This window comes from Mustela erminea, chromosome 2 (assembly GCF_009829155.1).
Source record: "Mustela erminea isolate mMusErm1 chromosome 2, mMusErm1.Pri, whole genome shotgun sequence".
NCBI lineage: Eukaryota > Metazoa > Chordata > Mammalia > Carnivora > Mustelidae > Mustela > Mustela erminea.
Window position 1 is genome coordinate 143425780 of NC_045615.1, and position 24345 is coordinate 143450124.

Consider the following 24345-nt stretch of genomic DNA (forward strand, 5'->3'; position numbering starts at 1 on the left):
GCATGATATTTTCAGAACACTAAACGAGAAAAACATGCAGCCAAGAATACTATATCCAGCTAGGCTATCATTGAAAATAGAAGGAGAGATTAAAAGCTTCCAGGACAAACAAAAACTGAAAGAACTTGCAAACACCAAACCAGCTCTACAGGAAATCTTGAAAGGGGTCCTCTAAGCAAAGAGAGAGCCTACAAGTGGTAGATCAGAAAGGAACAGAGACCATATACAGTAACAGTCACCTTACAGGCAATACAGTGGCACTAAATTCATATCTCTCAATAGTTACCCTGAATGTTAATGGGCTAAATGCCCCTGTCAAAAGACACAGGGTGTCAGAATGGATAAAAAACAAAACCCATCTATATGTTGCCTCCAAGAAACTCATTTTAAGCCCGAAGACACCTCCAGATTTAAAGTGAGGGGGTGGAAAAGAATTTACCATGCTAATGGACATCAGAAGAAAGCAGGAGTGGCAATCCTTATATCAGATCAATTAGATTTTCAATTAGCAATAATCGCGCCTCGGATAAACCTCATTGGCTACGATACTGCCACTGCGCAAAGCTCAGGTCAATTAGATTTTAAGCCAAAGACTATAATAAGAGATGAGGAAGGACACTATATCATACTCAAAGGGTCTGTCCAACAAGAAGATTTAACAATTTTAAATATCTATGCCCCCAATGTGGGAGCAGCCAACTATATAAACCAATTAATAACAAAATCAAAGAAACACATCAACAATAATACAATAATAGTAAGGGACTTTAACACTCCCCTCACTGAAATGGACAGATCATCCAAGCAAAAGATCAGCAAGGAAATAAAGGCCTTAAACGACACACTGGACCAGATGGACATCACAGATATATTCAGAACATTTCATCCCAAAGCAACAGAATACACATTCTTCTCTAGTGCACATGGAACATTCTCCAGAATAGATCACATCCTCGGTCCTAAATCAGGACTCAACCGGTATCAAAAGATTGGGATCATTCCCTGCATATTTTCAGACCACAATGCTCTAAAGCTAGAACTCAACCACAAAAGGAAGTTTGGAAAGAACCCAAATACATGGAGACTAAACAGCATCCTTCTAAAGAATGAATGGGTCAACCGGGAAATTAAAGAAGAATTGAAAAAAATCATGGAAACAAATGATAATGAAAATACAACGGTTCAAAATCTGTGGGACACAACAAAGGCAGTCCTGAGAGGAAAATATATAGCGGTACAAGCCTTTCTCAAGAAACAAGAAAGGTCTCAGGTACACAACCTAACCCTACACCTAAAGGAGCTGGAGAAAGAACAAGAAAGAAACCCTAAGCCCAGCAGGAGAAGAGAAATCATAAAGATCAGAGCAGAAACCAATGAAATAGAAACCAAAAAAACAATAGAACAAATCAACGAAACTAGGAGCTGGTTCTTTGAAAGAATTAATAAAATTGATAAACCCCTGGCCCGACTTATCAAAAAGAAAAGAGAAAGGACCCAAATAAATAAAATCATGAACGAAAGAGGAGAGATCACAACTAACACCAAAGAAATACAAACTATTATAAGAACATACTATGAGCAACTCTACGCCAACAAATTTGACAATCTGGAAGAAATGGATGCATTCCTAGAAACATATAAACTACCACAACTGAACCAGGAAGAAATAGAAAGCCTGAACAGACCCATAACCAGTAAGGAGATTAGAACAGTCATAAAAAATCTCCAAACAAACAAAAGCCCAGGGCCAGATGGCTTCCCGGGGGAATTCTACCAAACATTTAAAGAAGAACTAATTCCTATTCTCCTGAAACTGTTCCAAAAAATAGAAATGGAAGGAGAACTCCCAAACTCATTTTATGAGGCCAGCATCACCTTGATCCCAAAACCAGACAAGGATCCCATCAAAAAAGAGAGCTATAGACCAATATCCTTGATGAACACAGATGCGAAAGTACTCAACAAAATACTAGCCAATAGGATTCAACAGTACATTAAAAGGATTATTCACCACGACCAAGTGGGATTTATTCCAGGGCTGCAAGGTTGGTTCAACATCCACAAATCAGTCAATGTGATACAACACATCAATAAAAGAAAGAACAAGAACCATATGATACTCTCAATAGATGCTGAAAAAGCATTTGACAAAGTACAGCATCCCTTCCTGATCAAAACTCTTCAAAGTGTAGGGATAGAGGGCACATACCTCAATATCATCAAAGCCATCTATGAAAAACCCACTGCAAATATCATTCTCAATGGAGAAAAACTGAAAGCTTTTCCGCTAAGGTCAGGAAAACGGCAGGGATGTCCATTATCACCACTGCTATTCAACATAGTACTAGAGGTCGTAGCCTCAGCAATCAGACAACAAAAGGAAATTAAAGGCATCCAAATCGGCAAAGAAGAAGTCAAATTATCACTCTTCGCAGATGATATGATACTATATGTGGAAAACCCAAAAGACTCCACTCCAAAACTGCTAGAACTTGTACAGGAATTCATTAAAGTGTCAGGATATAAAATCAATGCACAGAAATCAGTTGCATTTCTCTACATCAACAGCAAGACAGAAGAAAGAGAAATTAAGGAGTCAATCCCATTTACAATTCACCCAAAACCATAAGACACCTAGGAATAAACCTAACCAAAGAGGCACAGAATCTATACTCAGAAAACTATAAAGTACTCATGAAAGAAATTGAGGAAGACACAAAGAAATGGAAAAATGTTCCATGCTCCTGGATTGGAAGAATAAATATTGTGAAAATGTCTATGCTACCTAAAGCAATCTACACATTTAATGCAATTCCTATCAAAGTACCATCCATCTTTTTCAAAGAAATGGAACAAATAATTCTAAAATTTATATGGAACCAGAAAAGACCTCGAATAGCCAAAGGAATATTGAAAAAGAAAGCCAAAGTTGGTGGCATCACAATTCCGGACTTCAAACTCTATTACAAAGCTGTCATCATCAAGACAGCATGGTACTGGCACAAAAACAGACACATAGATCAATGGAACAGAATAGAGAGCCCAGAAATAGACCCTCAACTCTACAGTCAACTAATCTTCGACAAAGCAGGAAAGAATGTCCAATGGAAAAAAGATAGCCTCTTCAAGAAGTGGTGCTGGGAAAATTGGACAGCCACATGCAGAAAAATGAAATTGGACCGTTTCCTTACACCACACACGAAAATAGACTCAAAATGGATCAAGGACCTCAATGTGCGAAAGGAATCCATCAAAATCCTTGAGGAGAACACAGGCAGCAACCTCTTCGACCTCAGCCGCAGCAACATCTTCCTAGGAACAACGCCAAAGGCAAGGGAAGCAAGGGCAAAAATGAACTATTGGGATTTCATCAAGATCAAAAGCTTTTGCACAGCAAAGGAAACAGTTAACAAAATCAAAAGACAACTGACAGAATGGGAGAAGATATTTGCAAATGACATATCAGATAAAGGACTAGTGTCCAGAATCTACAAAGAACTTAGCAAACTCAACACCCAAAGAACAAATAACCCAATCAAGAAATGGGCAGAGGACATGAACAGACATTTCTGCAAAGAAGACATCCAGATGGCCAACAGACACATGAAAAAGTGCTCCATATCACTCGGCATCAGGGAAATACAAATCAAAACCACAATGAGATATCACCTCACACCAGTCAGTATGGCTAAAATAAACAAGTCAGGAAATGACAGATGCTGGCAAGGATGCGGAGAAAGGGGAACCCTCCTACACTGTTGGTAGGAATGCAAGCTGGTGCAGCCACTCTGGAAAACAGCATGGAGGTTCCTCAAAATGTTGAAAATAAAACTGCCCTATGACCCAGCAATTGCACTATTGGGTATTTACCCTAAAGATACAAATGTAGTGATCCAAAGGGGCACGTGCACCCGAATGTTTATAGCAGCAATGTCCACAATAGCCAACTATGGAAAGAACCTAGATGTCCATCAACAGATGAATGGATCAAGAAGATGTGGTATATATACACAATGGAATACTATGCAGCCATGAAAAGAAATGAAATCTTGCCATTTGCGACAACATGGATGGAACTAGAGCGTATCATGCTTAGCAAAATAAGTCAAGCAGAGAAAGACAACTATCATATGATCTCCCTGATATGAGGAAGTGGTGATGCAACATGGGGGCTTAAGTGGGTAGGAGAAGAATAAATGAAACAAGATGGGATTGGGAGGGAGACAAACCATAAGTGACTCTTAATCTCACAAAACAAACTGAGGGTTGCTGGGGGGAGGGGGTTTGGGAGAAGGGGGTGGGATTATGGACATTGGGGAGGGTATATGCTTTGGTGAGTGCTGTGAAGTGTGTAAACCTGGTGATTCACAGACCTGTACCCCTGGGGATAAAAATATATGTTTATAAAAAATAAAAAATTAAACAAAACAAAACAAAACTGTGTGCCCTACCTATGTGAACTTTGTGGAGTGGCCCAGGTTGGCCTGGTTTTGGTGATGGCTGTGCATCTCTTTTGGAAGAGGACTGGCTTTACTGTGTTAAAAATGCATGCCCTAATGTCCACAATCACCAAACTGTGGAAAGAGCAAGGTGCCCTTCAACAGATGAAAAGATAAAGAAGATATGGCCCACATATACAAAGGCCCATATATACAAGTGACAGGATGGAGAATTATTTGTCATGCAAACAGATGTGAGAAGAAAGCTGGGGTAAAAAAAACCTAATTCATCAGAAAGGATGAATATCCAGCTTTTGCATCAACATGGATGGGACTGGAGGAGATTATGCTGAGTGAAATAAGTCAAGCAGAGAAAGTCAATTATCATGTGGTTTCACTTGTGGAGCATAAGCAATAACATGGAGGACATTAGGAAAAGGAAAGGAAAAGTGAATTGGGGGAAATACGAGGGGTGGGGAGATGAACAATGAGAGACTGTGGACTCAGAGTAACAAACTGAGGATTTTGGAAGGGAGGAGGGTGCGGGGGGTGAGTGAGCCTGGTGTTGGGTATTAAGGGGGGCATATTGCATGGAGCACTGGGTGTGGTGCATAAACAATGAATCTTGGAACACTGAAAAAAATAAAATTAAATTTAAAAAAATGCATGCCCTGCCCACTACTTTCAAGAGCAAGATAGGAGCTGACTTTCCTAACACAACAGAAACAGACACAGAGACTTAGACAAAATAAGCAAACAGAGGAACATGTCACAAATGAGAGAATAGACCAAAATCACAGCAAGAGACCTAAGCAAAACGGAGTTAAGTAATATGCCTGATAGAGAATTTAAAGTAATAATCATAAAAATACTCACCAGACTTGTGAAAAGAGTGGAGGACATCAGTGAGACTCTAACAAAGAGATAAAAAAACACTAATCAGAGATGAGTAACACAATAATTGAAATTAAAAATACTCTAGACAGAATAAAGAGCAGGCTAGAAGAAGCAGAAGAACAAATCAGCATCCTGGAAGATAGAGTATTGGAAAGTAATCAAGCTGAGTTGATCAAGGGGAAAAACAATGATGCAAAATGAGAAAAGACTTAGGGGACTCAGTGACTCCATCAGGTGTAATAATGGTCGCATTATAGGAATCCAAGAAGGAGGAGAGAGATTTATTTGGAAAAAACACAGGCTAAAAACTTCCCAAATTTGGGGAAAGGAACATAATTCAGATCCAGGAGACACAGAGATCCTCCAACAAAATCAACTCAAGGAGGTCCACAATAAAATACTCAGTAATTAAAATGGCAAAAAGCAATAAAAAAGAATGAATTCTAAGAGAAGCAGAATAAAAGAAAATAGTTATGCACAAGGGAAACCCCATAAGCCTATCAGCAGATTTTTCAACAGAAATGTTGCAGGCCAGAAATGAGTGGCATGCTGTATTCAAAGTGCCAGAAGTTGAAAAATCTGTGGCCAGAGTACTCTGTCCAGCAAGGCTATCATTCAGAATACAGGGAGAGATAGAGTTTCCCAGACAACAAAAGTTGGTGACCATTAAACCAACCCTACAAGAAATGTTAAAGGGGACTCTTTGAATGGAAACAAAAGACCATAAGTAAGAGTAACAAAAGTAGAACGCTCAGAAGCAGTAATAATATCGGTAAATCTGACTCAAGGGACTCACTAAGCAAAGGGAAGTAAAGTATGACAGCATATACCTAAAAAAGGGGAAGAGCACAGTCAAGAACGAGTTCAAAATAAGCAACCATCAACTTCAGATAGATTGCTGTAGGCAGAAATCCAAGTACATCACTAAAGAAAGCCAACTTATGGTGAGAGAAGAGAACAAGGGAAGAAAGGAACAAAGAAGTACCACAAAACCAAACACAAGACAAATAACAAAATGGCAACAAATCCATACCCATCCATAACTGCTTGAATGTAAATGAACTAAATGCTCCCATCAGAAGACAGAAGGTGTTGGAATGGATAAAAAACAAGACCCATCTATAGGCTGCCTACAAGGGACTCACTTCAGCCCTTAAGACACATTGCAGGTTGAAAGCGACAGGATGGAGAAATATTTGTCATGCAAACAGATGTGAGAAGAAAGCTGGGATAGAAAAACTTCTATCAGACAAAGTCAACTTTAAAACAGTGAAATGAAGGTTGTACCAAGAGACAAACAAGGACACTATATAACCCCTAGGGGAACAATCCAAGAAGAAGACATAACAGTTGTAAATATTTATGCACCCAACATGGGAGCACCCAAATACAAAATGCAGCTAATAACAAACATTAGGGAACTAATTGATAGTAATACCATAATAGTAGGGGACTTTAACACCTGAAGTACATCAGTGGCCAAGTCATCTAATTAACAAGGACATAGCGGCTTTAATGACACACTGGACCAGAGGATTGAACAGACTTTCAGAGCATTCCATCCTAAAACAGCAGAATGCACATTCTTTTTAAGGGCATGTGGAACAGTCTCCAGAATAGGTCACAGATTAGGTCACAAAACAAGTCTCAACAATTTCAAAAACATCAGAGGTATACCATGCATCTTCTCACAACACAACAAAACAAACTAGAAACCCACCATAAGAAAAAAATCTGAAAAGAGCAAAAGTATATGGAGATTAAACAACATGCTACTAAACAATGAATTGCCCATGAAGAAATCAAAGAGGAAAGCAAAAAATACATGGAAACAAATCAAAATGAAAACACGATGATCCAAAAACCTTTTGCATGCAGCAAAATTGGTTATAAGAGGGAAGTTTATAGCAAAAAGGCCTACCACTCCAAGAGGCAAGAAAAATATCAAATAAATAACCTAACCTTATACCTGAAGAAGCTAGGAAAAGTGGAACAAGCAAAACTCAAATCCAGCAGAAAGAAAGAAATCCTAAAGATTAAAGTAGATAAATGATAACAAAAATTTAAAAGAAAAAACAATGGAATAGGTTAATGAAACCAGGAGCTGGTTCTTTGAAGAGATCAACAAAATTGATAAATCCATAGCCAGTCTCATCCTAAAGAGAGAGGACTCAAATAAACAAAATCAGAAACAAAAGAGGAGAAATAGCAAACGACACTTGAGAAATACAAAGGATTCTAAGAGAACATTATGAAAAAGTATATGTCAACAAACCGAGCTATCTGGAAGAAATGGATAAATTTCTAATATACAACTTACCAAAACTGAAGCAGGAAGAAATAGAAAATCTGAACAGACCAATTACCAGCAGTGAGATCAAATCAGTTACCCCAAACTCCCAACAAACAAAAGTCCAGGACCACACAGCTTCACAGGTGAATTCTACCAAACATTTACAGAAGAATTAATACCTATTCTTTTCAAACTTTTTCAAAAAATAGAAGAAGAGATAAAACTTCCTAATTCATTTGAGAAGCCAGCATTACCTTGATTTCAAAACCAGATAAAGATGCACACAAAAAAGGGAACTACAGGGCAATATCTTCAATGAACATAGTTGCAAAAATCCTCAATAAAAGATTAGCAAACTGAATCCAACAATGCATTAAAAAAAAGTATTCTCCAAGATCAGGTGGGATTTATTCCTGAGATTGAAGATTGGTTCAATATTAGCAAATCAATCAATATGATATATCACTTCAGTAAGAGAAAGGATAAAAACCATATGATCATATCAAATGATGTAGAAAAAGCATTTGATAAAATATAATATCTATTCATGACAAAAACCATCAACAAAATAGGTTTAGAAGGAACATACCTCAACATAATAAAGGCCTCATATGAAGAAACATAGAGCTCCATGGATTGGAAGAACAAATATCGTGAAAATGTCTATTCTACCTAAAGCAATCTACACATTTAATGCAATTCCTACCAAAATCCTATCCATTTTTTTTCAAAGAAATAGAACAAATAATCTTAAAATTTATATGGAACCAGAAAAGACCTTGAATAGCCAAAGGAATATTGAAAAAGAAAGCCAAAGTTGGTGGCATCACAATTCCAGACTTCAAGCTCTATTACAAAGCTGTCATCATCAAGACAGTATGGTACTGGCACAAAAACAGGCACATAGATCAATGGAACAGAATAGAGAGCCCAGAAGTAGACCTTCAACTCTATGGTCAACTAATCTTAGACAAAGCAGGAAAGAATGTCCAATGGAAAAAAGATAGCCTCTTCAAGAAATGGTGCTGGGAAAATTGGACAGCCACATGCAGAAAAATGAAATTGGACCACTTCCTTACACCACACATGAAAATAGACTCAAAATGGATGAAGGGCCTCAATGTGAGAAAGTAATCCATCAAAGTTCTTGAGGAGAACACAGGCAGCAACCTCTTTGACCTCAGCCACAACAACTTCTTCCTAGGAACATCGCCAAAGGCAACAGAAGCAAGGGAAAAAATGAACTATTGGGATTTCATCAAGATCAAAATCTTTTGCACAGCAAAGGAAACAGTTAACAAAACTAAAAGACAACTGACAGAATGGGAGAAGATATTTGCAAACGACATATCAGATAAAGGGCTAGTATCCAAAATCTATAAAGAGCTTAGCAAACTCAACACCCAAAGAACAAATAATCCAATCAAGAAATGGGCAGAGGACATGAACAGACATTTCTGCAAAGAAGACATCCAGATGGCCAACAGACACATGAAAAAATGCCCCACATCTCTCGGCATCAGGGAAATACAAATCAAAACCACAATGAGATACCACCTCACACCAGTCAGAATGGCTAAAATTAATAAGTCAGGAAATGACAGATGCTGGTGAGGATGCAGAGAAAGGGGAACACTCCTACACTGCTGGTGGGAATGTAAGCTGGTGTAGCCACCCAGGAAAACAGTGTGGAGGTTCCTCAAAAAACTGAAAATAGAGCTACCCTATGACCCAGCGATTGCATTGCTGGGTATATATCCTAAAGATACACACGTGGTGCTCCGAAGGGGCACGTGCACCCAAATGTTTATGGCAGCAATGTCCACAATAGCCAACTATGGAAAGAACCTAGATGTCCATCAACAGATGAATGGATAAAGAAGATGTGGTGTATATATACAATGGAATACTATGCAGCCATCAAAAGAAAGGAAATCTTGCCATTTGCGATGACGTGGATGGAACTAGAGGGTATCATGCTTAGCCAAGTGAGTCAGTCAGAGAAAGACAACTATCATGTGATCTCCCTGATGTAAGGAAGTGGAGACGCAACATGGGGGGTTTGGGGAGTAGGAAAAGAAAAAATGAAAGAAGATGGGATCAGGGGGGAGACAAACCATAAAAGACTCAATCTCAAAAAACAGACTGAGGGTTGCTGGGGGGAGGGGGGACGGGAGAGGGTGGTGGGGATATGGACATTGGGGAGGGTATGTGCTATGATGAGTGCTGTGAAATGTGTAAACCTGGGGAGTCACAGACCTGTACCCCTGGGGATAAAAACACATTATATGTTTATTAAAATATTTAAAAATTAAAAAAAAATTAAAAAAAAAACATAGAGCTCTGCAAAGAGTGCAAGTTTGACTTATTTTTTGTTAATTTGGTTACCTTTTATTTCTTTTTTGTTGTTTGATTGCTGAGGCTTAAACTTCTAGTACAATGTTGGACAACAGTGGTGAGAGGGGACATCCCTGTCATGTTCCTGACCTTAGGGAAAAGCTTTCAGTTTTTCCCTGTTGAGGGTGATATTCACAATGGGTCTTTTGTATATGGCTTTTATGATATTAAGGTATGTTTCCTTTATCCAGAGGTTTTTTTCAAGAAAGGGTGCTGTATTTTGCCCAATGCTTTTTCTGCATCTATTGAGAGGATTATATGGTTCTTTTTTTCTCTCATTTATTTATTTTCAGCATAACAGTATCATTATTTTTTCACCACACCCAGTGCTCCATGCAATCCGTGCCCTCTATAATACCCACCACCTGGTACCCCGACCTCCCACCCCCCCGCCACTTCAAACCCCTCAGATTGTTTTTCAGAGTCCATAGTCTCTCATGATTCACCTCCCCTTCCAATTTACCCCACCCCCCTTCTCTCCAACTCCCCATGTCCTCCATGCTTTTTGTTATGCTCCACAAATAAGTGAAACCATATGATAGTTGACTCTCTCTGCTTGACTTATTTCACTCAGCATAATCTCTTTCAGTCCCGTCCATGTTGCTACAAAAGTTGGGTATTCGTCCTTTCTGATGGAGGCATAATACTCCATAGTGTATATGGACCACATCTTCCTTATCCATTCATCCGTTGAAGGGCATCTTTGTTCTTTCTACAGTTTGGCAACCGTGGCCATTGCTGCTATAAACATTGGGGTACAGATGGCCCTTCTTTTCACGACATCTTTATCTTTGGGGTAAATACCCAGGAGTGCAATGGCAGGGTCATAGGTCATAGGTCATAGAGGTCAAAAACCTCTGGATAAAGTTCTATTTTTAATTTCTTGAGGAATCTCCACACTGTTCTCCAAAGAGGCTGCACCAACTTGCATTCCCACCAACAGTGTAGAGGGTTCCCCTTTCTCCACATCCTCTCCAACGCATGTTGTTTCTTGTCTTGCTAACTGAGGCAACCCATGGAATGGGAGAAGATATTTGCAAATGACAGTACAGACAAAAGTTTGATATCCAGGATCTATAATGAACTCCTCAAACTCAACACACACAAAACAGACAATCATATCAAAAAATGGGCACAAGATATGGACAGACACTTCTCCAATAAAGACATACAAATGGCTATCAGACACATGAAAAAATGTTCATCATCACTAGCCATCAGGGAGATTCAAATTAAAACTACATTGAGATATCACCTTACACCAGTTAGAATAGATTATATGGTTCTTGTCCTTTTTTTTTTTTAAATTAATGTGATATATCACATTGATTGATTTGTGGATGTTGAACCACCCCTGCAGCCAGGGAATAAATCGCACTTGTTGGTGATGAACAACCCTTTTGATGTAATGTTGGATCCTATTAAGCTAGTATCTTGGTGGGAATTTTTGCGTCCATGTTCATCAGGGATATTGATCTGTAATTCACCTTTTTAGTGAAATCTTTGTCTGGTTTTGAGATCAAGGTAATGCTGACCTCATAGAATGAGTTTGGAAGTTTTTCTTCTGTTTCCATTTTTGTTTTTAGGAACAGTTTTTGAAGAATAGGTATTAATTCTTCTTTAAATGTTTGGTAGAATTCCCCTGGGAAGCCATCTGGCCCCTGGACTCTTTCTCCTACTATACACAAAAATCAACTCAATATGTGAGACAGTAATCCATCAAAATCCTAGAGGGAAACACAGGCAGCAAATTCTTTGACCTTCGCCACAGCAACTTCTTACTAGACACATCTTCAAAAGAAAGGGAAACAAAAGCAAAAGTAAACTATTGGGACTTCATCAAGATAATAACTTTTGCATAGCAAAGGAAACACTCACCAAACTAAAAGATGACATACAAAATGCATGAAGATATTTGCAAGTGACTTATCAGATAAAGGGCTAGTATCCAAAACCTATGAAGAACTTGTCAAACTCAACACTACTAAACTAAAAAATATAAGTCAAGAAATGGGCAGAACACATGAACAGACATTTCTTCAAAGAAGACATACAGTTGGCCAACAGACACATGAAAAAATACTCAACATTACTTGGCATCCGGAAAATACAAATCAAAACTGCAGTGAGATACCATCTCACACTAGTCAGAATACTAAACTTAACATCTCAGTGAACAACAAATATTGGTGAGGATGCAGATGTAGCCCACTTACACTGTTGCTGGGAATGCAAGCTGGTACAGCCACTTTGGAAAACAGTATAGAGTTTCCTCCAAATTTTAAAAATAGAACAACCCTACAACCCAGCAACTGCCCTACTAGGTATTTATCCAAAGGATACAAACATAGTGATTTGAAGTGGCACATTCACCCCAATGTTTATAGCAGCAGTGTCCACAATAGCCAAACCATGGAAAGAGCCCAAATATTTATTGACAGAAGGATGGATAAAGAAGATGTGGTACATTTAAGAATGGAATATCAGCTATCAAAAAGTATAAAAACTTGCCATTTGCAATGACATGGATGAAGATAGAATATAGTATACTAAGTGAAATAAATCACTCAGAGAAAGACAAATACCATATAATCTCATTCATATGTGGAACTTAAAAAACAAAACAGATGAACATAGGGGAAGGGAAGGAAAAATAAAATAAGATAAAAACAGAGAGGGAGGCAAGCCATAAAAGATTCTTAGCCATAGGAAACAAAATGAGGGTTGCTGGAGGGGAGGTGAGCAGGGGGATGGACTAATTGGGTGATGGGCATTAAAGAGGGCACTTGATGTAATGAGCAGTGGGTGTTTTATGCAACTGAAGAATCACCAAATTCTACTCCTGAAACTAATAAAACAGTATCTGTAACTAAATTGAATTTCAATAGAAAAATTAAAAAAAAAAAGAAAAAAAAATCACCCTTGAATCTCACATCATATACAATGGTGAAATACTGAGAGCTTTTCCCCTAAGGTCAGGAACAAGACAAGGATGCCCACTCTTGCCACTTTTATTCAATATAGTACTGGAAGTTCCAACTACAGCAGTCAGATAAAAGAAAGAATAAAAGCATCCAAATTGGTAAGGAAGAAGTAAAACTTTCACTTGATGACATTTTGTAGATGACACAATAATTTGCATATGACATGATAGTTTCCAGATGACATGATAGTTTATACAGAAAAACCCAAAGACTGAACCAAAAAAACTACTATAACTGATAAGTGAATACAGTAAGGTCACAAGATACCAAGTCAATATACAGAAATCTGTTGCATTTCTATATACTGATAATGAAGTATCAAAAAGAGGAATTAAGAAAACTATCACATTTACAACAGCACCAAAAACAATAAAATACTTAAGAATAAACTTAACCAAAGAGGTGAAAGTTCTGTACTCTGAAAACTGTAAAGCACAGATGAAAGAAATTGAAGATGACACAAAGCAGTGAACATATATTCCATGCTCATGGATTAGAAGAGTGATTTGAAGGGGTACATGCACCCCACTTTTTATAGCAGCAGTGTCCATAATAGCCAAACTATGCAAAGAACCCAAATGTCCCAAATGTCCATTAACAAATGAATGGATAAAGAAGATGTGATGTGATGTGTGTGTGTGTATTTAAAAACAAACAAAAACAAACAAACAAACAACAACAAAAAACCCAACATGGAATATTACTCAGCCATCAAAAAGAATGAAATTTTGCCATTTGTTACTGTAAAAATTTTAAATTACCCAAAGCAATCTACACATCCAATGCCATCCCTATCAAAATGCCAACAGCATTATTCACAGAACTAGAACAAACAATCCTAAAAATTTATATGGAATTACAAAAGACACTGAATAGCCAAAACCATCTTGAAAAAGAAAAACAAAACTGAAGGCATCACAATTCCAGATTTCAAGTTATACTACAAAGCTGTAGTAATCAAAGCAGAATGGTTCTGGCCCAAAGACAGACACATAGATCAGTGGAACCAAACAGAATGCCCAGAAATAAACCCACAATTATATGGTCAATTAACCTTTGACAAAGGAAGAAAGAACATGCAGTGGGGAAAATACAGTATCCTTAAGAAATGATGTTGGGAACACTAGGCAGCTACATGCAAAACAATGAAACAGGATTGCTTTCTTCCAGCATACACAAAAACAAACTCAAAATGCATTAAGGACCTACATGTGAGACCTGAAACCATAAAAATCCTAGAAGAGAGCACAGGCAGTAATTTCTCTGACATGAGCCATAACAACATGCCTCTAGACAGGTCTCCTGAGGCAAGGGAAACAGAATGAAAAATAAACTCTTGGGACTGCATCAAAATAGAAAGCTTCCGCACAGCAAAGGAAATCATTGAGAAAACTAAAAGACATATTACTGATTGGGAGAAGATATTTACAAATGACACATCTGAAAAAGAGTTGGTATCCAAAATATATAAGGAATTTACACAATTCAATACCCAAGAAACAAATAATCAAATTAGAAGATAGGTAGAAGGCATGAGCACACATTTCTTCAAAGGAGACATACAGATGGACCACAGACACATGAAGAGATGCTCAACATCACTCATCATCAGGGAAATGCAAATCACAACCACAATTAGATATCACCACATACCTGTCAGAATGCCTAAAGTAAAAACCAGAAGAAACAAGTGCTGGCAAGGATGTGGGGAAAAAAGGAACCCTCATGCACTGTTGGTGGGAATGCAAACAGGTGCATCCACTATGGAAGACAGTATAGTGGTTCCTCAAAAAATTGAAAATAGGAGCGCCTGGGTGGCTCAGTGGGTTAAGGCCTCTGCCTTCAGCTCAGGTCATGATCCCAGGGTTCTGGGATGGAGCCCCGCATCAGGCTCTCTGCTCAGCAGGGAGCCTGCTTCCTCCTCTCTCTCTGGCTGCCTCTCCTCCTACTTGTGATCTCTGTCTGTCAAATAAATAAATAAAATCCTAAAAAAATTGAAAATAGAACTACCCTATGATCCAGTAATCTTACTAATAGGTATTTACTTCTAAAATACAAAATAGTAACTTGAGGGGTTACATGTATCCTGTGTTTATTGCAGCATTTACAATAGCCAAATAATAGAAGTAGCCCAAGTCCATTGTTGAATAGATAAAGAAGTCATAGTCACACACACAATGGAATATTATTAAGCCATAGATAAGAAAGAAATTCTGCCATTAGCAACAACATGGATGATATTAGAATATAATGCCAAGTGAAATAAGCCAGTCAGAGAAAGACAAATAACATCTGATTTCACTTATATGTGGAATTTAAGAAAAAACAAACAAACAAACAAACCCAAATGCATAATGGAAAAAAAAGAGACAAACCAAAAAAACAGTCTCTAAAGAATAGAGAAGAAGCAGATGATTATCAGAGGATAGGTGTGGGAGGATGTGTGAGGTAGGTAAAGGGGATTGAGAAGACAGTTATCTCGATGAGCACTGAATAATATATGGAACTGTTGAATCATTGAATTATACAACTTAAAAGAATATAACACTACGTTAATTGCAGTGGAATAAAAAACTCTTATAAGAAAAACAATAGTGCTCTTAAATATATCACAAAAGCAGGATATTAACAATAGGTCAACTTCATTAGGTGAGTTACTGTTCTTATAGTACTCAGGAATAACTGAGCTGACAGTGAAGTTCTTTTTCATGATACTCAGAAATCTGATGTGGCAGGGTAAAGGGCCTTCTATGGTTACCTGCTGCACATTAAACTAAAAAAAAAAAACAACATTCTGTTGGGTCCCTTGAATCTGTATCTTTCATGGAGGAATCTAAGCCCTTCTTTTCCTTCATATTCTGGATTATGGAAATAGAACACGGTTCTCTTGGTCTGCCGTCACATAGGATCAAGTCCCATTTTACCCACCTGTGAAATAATCCACTTTGTGGAATTACTGGGGCAGATAAGAATAGCAGGATTGCCCTCATTTGCCGTAGGGGTGCTGCCAGTCTACGTGGTCCCTGCCATTATGATACATACTCAAGGAAAATGCAAAGTGACCTTAATATTGATTAAAAACAATTATAAGGAGGAAAGTAAATTCTCTGCAAATACTGAAAGTCCTTCCAAAAAGTATGGGTATAAATTTATATGTTTCATTTGGCTTATTTCACTTGGCATTATAATCTAACATCATCCATGTGTATTGTTTTTTGTGTGTGTGTGTGTTGCAATTACCTGAACCATGATTGGTCTTCAGCACAGGTAAAAAGCACTTGAGGACACAGAAATATGTGATTTTTAAAATGGGGTGTTTTTAGACCTTTTCATCCATGACCTAAAACAAGTCAGTAGTGTTAAGTCAGTAGTACACATTTTAACGATAGTTAATAAAGTCTGTTGCACCTAGAGACACTTTCCATGCAGGATTATTGACCCCATTTACTTCCAGTATGTTATTTCAATTCAATTAATTATGTTAAGGAAATTATTTAAAGTGAAGAGCTATTAAGAAATCTCTTCACAAGCTGAATTAGTGAGACAGTAAGATAAAACGATGTATTTTTATTAAATGAAAGATTATCTAGACAAGACTCCACATGAATTCATAGGATCAGAATTCTAGTTGATATTTAATTTTGTGACTTTCCAAAAGGTCACTTGGCCTTGTAACCTTGTCATTCATCTCATTAAATACTTCCAGTGGTTCCCCATTGCCTGGAATATGTTGAATATCCTGTTGGTAATCTGACTTCTTTCTGCATACACCTATCATTATACCCTGCTTGCATTTGGCATCTTAGCCTCAAGTATTTGCTAAGCTTAATATTCATGTTACTCTCTGGGAGGTTTTTGTTTTTTGTTTTGCTTTTAATCATCATGTTTTTCCCTCAGCTTTAGAACCCCTTTTCCTTTATTTTCTCAGTTGAAATCCTATTTTAAGACCCAACTTAAATCTATCACAAAAATAAGACCCACTTATCTACTTGGAATGAATTCTTTCCTTTTCTTCACTCTTAGCATACTGGTTTTCTATTGTAGCTACACATTAGAACCACTGGAGAGTTTAAGAAAATACTGATGCTTGAGTTTCACTTCCATACCTCTATTTTATGCACCAAATTCTTGAAATCTGAAAAATGACCAACAATAACCTTTTGCTCTTTACTCAGCTCTTTCTATACATATATGGCTAATATATGATATATCTGCTGGTATATCAAAATGAGCTTAGATGTAAATGAATGGGAACAGCTCACTCCCTTGGATATGGTGGTAGTAAGAGAAGTCTTTGATGCAGTTGCCTTTACCTGTCAAGGCTGTGCCAGCCAGGTAGCTTGTGTCATAATTCTAGTCAATGGGACTGGTGGAAAGCATGAGAATTTATGGTAGATATACTTGATATGTGTGAAAAATCGAGCCTGAGCAGTCATTCTGTAAAGCCTATGCAGATTAGTCTAGCAGATCTTACTACAGCGGTTTTGTGGTTTACTGTAATTTACTGAGTCTATAATTATTTTGCATTTGGTAACACTTTTACATTGTAACAAACTCTTTCATGTTTTCTTGTTCATGTAAAAACAGTGAACCCCACAATTCTACCACATTTCCTTTTTTAAAACTTTATTATGTCTTTTAGGGACCATACAGTATATCATTAGTTTTTGATGTAGTGTTCCATGATTCATTGTTTGCGTATAACACCCAGTGCTCCATGCAATGCATGCCCTCTTTAATACCCATCACTGGGCTCACCCATACCCCCTCCCCGAAACTCACAGTTTGTTTCCCCAAGCTCATAGTTTCCTATGGTTTGCCTCCTCCTCTGATTCCCCCCTTCATTTTTCCTTCTTTCTCCTAATGTCCTAATGTCCTCCATGCTATTCCTTTTTTTCCACATAGAAGTGAAACCATATGATAGTTGTATTTTCCTGCTTGATTTATTTCACTTAGCACAATCCCCTTGTTGATGCAGTTTCATCCATGTTTCATCCATGTTGATGCAGATGTTGGGTATTCATCCTTTCTGATGGCTGAGTAATATTCCATCATATAGATGAACCACATTGTCTTTATCTGTTCGTTCATCTGTTGAAGGGCATCTCAGATCCTTCCAGTTTGGCTATTGTGGACATTACTGTATACAACAAATGTTGGAGAAGATGTGGAGAAAGGGGAACCCTCTTACACTGTTGGTGGGACTGCAAGTTGGTACAGCCACTTTGGAAAACAGTGTGGAGGTTCCTAAAAAAGTTAAAAATAGAGCTGTTCTATGACCCAGCAATTCACTACTGGATATTTACTGCAAAGATACAAACGTAGTGTAAAGAAGGGCCGCATCTACCATATTTCCTTAGTTGATTTCATTTATCCATGGTTCACGATGACTAATTCATGACATATACTTTCTCCTAAAACTTTTATTACTCACTCCCTACTTCTCATTCTTGGCTGATGGCCTTGGTTTTTATTTCCCTGAGAAAGTATAAGGAGTCAAGATATCCTCATTTTCTCACCAAGCAATTTATCAATCCACTGAATCTGTATTTATAGACTGTTTCCCTTCCTGTGGTACAGTCTCAGCTGAAGCCACACCCTCCACTCCTGGGATTGCTTCTGCCATTGCCCTTCTTTTATCTGCTTCATTATGATCCTCTCAGCTAGGTCACCTGCCATCCTAAAAACAATTCCTTTCTTGACCTTTCATTTTCTTTATTAACCTTTTGTGGCAGCCTTGAGCATGTCCTTGCAGATGTCCTCCTAAAGGGAATGTTCTTGACTGAGAACCCCAGCCTCAGAGCTTTGGAATCTATCCTGCCTTTGTACTGAGATGATGCTATTTGGACTGCTCCCGACCAGTGACCAAGTTTGGCAGGGCTACTAGCAGAGATTCCTTCTTGGTAGACATTAAGACTCCTTTGTTAGCCAACTCTGACTCAAGAACTGATGGCTTTGTTGAACCTTCCGTGGACTGCATGCTAGTCTCAGTCTAGGAAGTTTCTACTTGACACTCTCTCCCTCTTTCCTTCACCAGGCATCAGAGTTGTATTTTTGGACCGCTATCCCTCTCTCCATCACCTCCTTCTCTCTTTTCCTTCTTCTTTTCTTTTCCTTCACTTCATGAAGGACCTGGACAAATACACCTCCTCACTTTTTCTGCTTTCTTTCATAACAAAGTTCCTCTTAGGAGTTATCTACCTATTCTCTCCAGCTGGCTCTCTCTTGAACCCTCTCCAGTCAAGCTTTTATCCTCACCACTCCAACAAAACTATTCTTGTCCAGTCACCCGTGACCTTCATGTTGCCAAAACCTGTAGTCGATTTTGATTCTTCATTTTTTTACCAGCAACTACTGATACTCCTTTTTGAAGTACTTTTCCCAATTGTTAATCAGAATACCACCTTTCCTTTTTATCCCTGCTACCACATTTACTTCTACTTCATTCCAAGACTCCTTTGATGATTTCTCATTTCTGCCCTAAGTGCTTCACAAATGCTTTTCCTACTGTCTGGAATTCTCATCCCAGATTTCCCCATGGCTAATCCCTTGCTTCATTTCCTTCTTTGTCTCTTCCAGATTACCTCTGTAGTAAGGCTTTTCCGGACTATCCTATTGAAAATTGGAGCCATTTTTTATTCTTTCTCTTTACTCTGCTTTTTTCTTCTTTTAATCATGTTTGTACCCAACATTATATTATGTATCTGTTTTTACAACTGTCTGTCTGCCAGCAGAGTGTTGACTCCATGGGAACTGGGACTTTGTCTTTTTCATTGCTGTTTCCGCAGTAACCAGAGTAATGCCCAGTACACAGTAAGCATTCAGTATTTATTGTGTGAATTAATTTATGGAATATGAAGCATATATGCCAGGGGGATAGAGAGAGGAGAAAGGGGAACAGTATGTATCATTTATTAGGATATGTCTCCAGATACCTTTTTCTCTTTTGTATTATAAAGAGACCTACTCACCGCAAACAGAAGAAAGTTCCACCATGCAAACACCAACCATACAGTGGTTACAACATGCTTAAATGTTAAGTTTCCCCCAATTCTTCATTAAACAGCCTTGTGTATTACTAACCTCTTGGTTGCAAAAGTAGGTCAGGGAATTTACGTTGAATAACATGTAGTGGGGACGGGATACTGAGTGTGCTCGGTGATTCTTGTTCTTGGGTCTTGGGATACCACTGGTTTGGCTTTTTGTGTTGTGTCCGTGACACAAACCAGAGCTCCAAGGGTGCCCATAAGTCCTATAGGAAGAGACACAGGCAGCAGGCACAGTCCAGACTTTCTCAGGCAGCCCCTCTGTACGGGGCTGGAGTGTGAGGAACACAGCTTTCTGCTGGGTAATGAGAAGAAAACATTCTAATAAGGACTCACATTTGCAACATCTGTTTCATTTGGGTAATTTTAGATGGCTAAAACCCACATTTCAGAATGACGAAGGCTCCTATCATCTTACAAATGATTGCTGCGATGTCTCTAAGCACCCGCCGCAGTAATTAATAGACTGTAAGGGCTAAGAAGAAATAGGGCCCTATTAAGCTCAGGAAACAGCATCCCTTTAGGGCAAACTGACACAGAAGAAAACAGTATAATGGTTTTTCTCTCTTAGAAAAGCCTAACAAAAAGTCTTCTCTTTTCCTTTTTTTAGAATTATAGAAGTGAGTGAAGAATTTTAATATTTCTATTAACCTTTTCTTATCCAGATATCTATGCTTAATTAATCCCTACCACTTCTCAAAGGAAAAACAACCTCCTTCAAAGAAATTTACATGGATAAAAATTGAATTTTAAAGATACTAACCAAACTCATTGTTACAAGACCTTTTTGCAAAGATAGCACTTAATAGAAATGATAGCGCTTTTATTTCTGGGTGGAAACCTGAGGGAGATTAGAAGCTGTTAATTGTGTTGCACAGATGATGAAATTGGAGGCCCATAAAGAATACTTTCTTTATTTTTCTACTTCTCACAGCACTTCCTATTGTGCTTGCAGCAAGTGCTTAATAGACATATCTTGAAAAAAAAAAAAGACAGGACTATAAATGTAGACGAGAGTGGCAGAATAGAAAAGGTAACTCTGATTGTATAACATGTGGATCCTCTTTCATTCAATGAATTTTACTTTATTTTAAATATCAAAATAAAAAAAATCCAACAGACGGCAGATGATGCAATGTTACTGTAAGTATAATCTAAAAGTGCTAACTTTGTAGGATTCCTATTTTTGTAGTTTTGTACAGTGAATACAACACTTTGGCATGGATTATCTCATTTGATCCTCAAAATGATCTCTTCTGAATTATATCCTCAAAGCCTTCCCAGACCCCAAAAGGGCTTCAAAGTATTTCACTGCCACCTGGAAACTGATACCGTTCCAGAACAGGAGGAAGAAATGTTCTTTGCCAAGGAGCTGTGTGGTCACCATGACTTTTCTACCAGGTATCAGTCCGGAGTATTCTGTTTGCTAAGGTTAACCTGTGGATATATTGGCCTCAATATTCCAGACTGTGTTATGCTAATCAGGATAGGATAAGTTCTGCTGTGGTAACAAACAATCCTCATATCTCAGTGGCTTAAGAGAAGGAAGGTTTGTTTCTTGTTTACAGAGATGCCTACAAGTTCAGGTCACTTTCTGGGGTGACTTGGTGGTCTAGGCTGGTGAATGCTCACCATCCTGTGACTGTGCTGTTGGAAATGTGCACCGCCGTAGTCACTGGAGCAGGGATGGACTGTGCTGGCAAGTGTATACTGGCGATTAAGTATTTTGCCTTTGAAGTGACACATATCACTTCTGCTTACCTGGGCATGGAGGTATAATCTTTCTATGTGCCCAGAGAGAGGAAAACCGGATGTGGGTGACACTTAAGGATTTCTACCTCATATGATAGAAATTTTCTTTTATCAGGGATTGCTGAAGTTTGCTGCTTTAACCTGAAATAGACTTAGCCAAACCAGTCAAACCCTGTGGCCTTCTTCCACTGAATGTATTACAGCTGTTACTATAAAATGAAAGCAATGGGTGGCTTAGTTTGTTGAGTGTCTGACTCTTGATTTCACGTGAAGTCATGATCTCAGGGTCTTGGGATTGAGCCCTTATTGGATTTTGCACTCTGTGTAGCATCTGTTTCTCCCTTTTCCTCCCTGCCCCCCACTTGCTATATTTCTCCTTCTCAAAAAATTAAATTGAATCTTTAAAAAAATTTTAAAAATATAATGACAGAGACATCTCCTTTTTAGAACAATTATGTTGGGGCTCCAGTTTTTGCTGATATCAGGCTGTGGTAGTCTCATCACGATCCCAGAACAACCCAAGAAGTTCAGTGAGTTCAGTGGGGGAAGGAAATTGGCCTGGTAGTTTTGATAGTGTGTAGAAAAAGTAACTGGCAGATTGTCTGTGATACTCATTTTACAGTACATCAGCGAACACTGTGAGAAATTGTTTTGCAATTTTGGAAAGTCTAGAAAATAGTAGAAGTAAGAAAGACTGAGGGTCTTAGATTGGACTCTCACTGGTTATGACCTGGTATTTAGTTTCAAATTGCAGCTTCTTACAAATATGATTTTCACCCCCTCTCATGTTGATCTTACACCAGATGGTAAACTTGGCTTAACAAATTGTTGGTCACTAAACAAGAATGTGTTTGCCCTACCTAAAAGTGAATTCCCTCTTGATAGCCTTTGTCTAAAACACAGTGATGGGGTTTTAAATCTGATGCTTATCTTTGTAAATATATATATATATATATATATTATATGTATAATATATATATTTTATATATATCACTGGAGTAACTTGTAAAATTCAAATTCTAGGTTTCCACCCCCCAAAATTTTGAGTCAGTGTTATAGAGCCTAAGAAATCATATTGTAAACAAGAATCTCTGTTGATTTTGATGTTTGCTAACCTACAGACCTCATTTTGAGAAACACTGAACTGAGTAAAAGAACATGGATTGGCTGGGAAGTGGTCAGAATCTTGTTGTGAATTCTGAGCGGCCCTTAGAAATATCTGTATTGTCATGTAATTTGTGCAATATCCTATACAAAGGGCTTGGAAAACAGTCTGCATAGTAAGAACACAATGGGCTTTCCAAGATTTGACTGCTAGAGACTGCTGTAAATTTTCTAAATAATCTGTACAACAGTTTTAGGCATTTCTTCTAGTTAATATTGAGGGCTTTCCACCCATTTCATTTACTGGTGCCCTTTAGGATTGTAGAAAAGAACGGTTGGCCCTCGATGAGGACAATGGAAAGCAAGTTGAATGAATCCCAAAATGGCATATTTTACTTGAAAAACATGCATTATGCTTTTTTCCAAGTAAACTGCACAGAAAAATGTAAATGAAGCATAAAGCTCTTATGAATTAGGCCCTAAGCGTTTTTCTTTTTAGCATATAAACTGCCACTAAGGATGTGATAGGAATGCATTTTCTACTATTTTTCAAACTGTAATTACGTTTCCCTAGTAAAACTCAAATACTTGATATGGTCCTGTTGCAACTGTACCAGACAGGTAATAATTGGAAAATTTAATGCAGAGTTTTATCTCTTAAATGCTAAAAGGTAGGGCTACTCACAGCATACAGAAGAGCTGGCATTAAATATAAAAAGTGTGAACCTGGTGTTTCTCTATGATGTTAATTTTGCATTTGGAAGTGTGTTCCAAAGCTGTAGCTCCCTTTTAAATATATAAGAATGAAAGACAATTCCTCTCCCAGCCTTCACCTAAAAGAGCCTATAATCTCCATCTACCATTCAGTAGATCCATTTTTTTCACATTTACTGTATTTCAGGTTGGAATGTGATGCATTTAAGTCTCAGAGCAGTAAATTAACTTATTTAAGTAGCGGTGGAATAAAAGGAAGCAAAAAGGAGGGAAAATCTCTAGAGAGTACTATTCAATTGTATATCTAAAAACCATCAGAAAAGGGCACACAATAAAACTCATATAGAGAATTAAAAAGATTTGAGCCATGTTCTTCCCATCCCTCACCACAGTAGACTTTGTTAGCCAACATTTTTTGTATTACTGCCTTTTTTTATTCAGCGATTCTAAGACCCACACTACATTAAAGTTGTGTGAGCCTATACAGGTAATGAAAGGCTCCTTACACCCTCTATGTGAATTGATAATACTTTTTTTGCAGACAGTGCAAGTTAAATAGTTTCCACATGGGCACATCATATGCAATTTCTATGGAAGAACCATAGAATTGCGACTTTAGGACAAAGCCCATCATTGTCTGGAATATGATCTTACATTATCTGGAATATGTTGCTTGTAAGATCTAAGCATCTTACAAAAGCAAAATCTCTGAAATAATT

The 24345-nt window shown here is 37.9% G+C and overlaps 1 pseudogene; it reads right to left on the reverse strand.

Moving 5' to 3' along the window:
• Positions 1-438: 438 nt before the first annotated feature.
• LOC116585339 lies at positions 439-566 on the reverse strand (annotated as a pseudogene).
• Between the last annotated feature and the right edge of the window lie 23779 nt (positions 567-24345).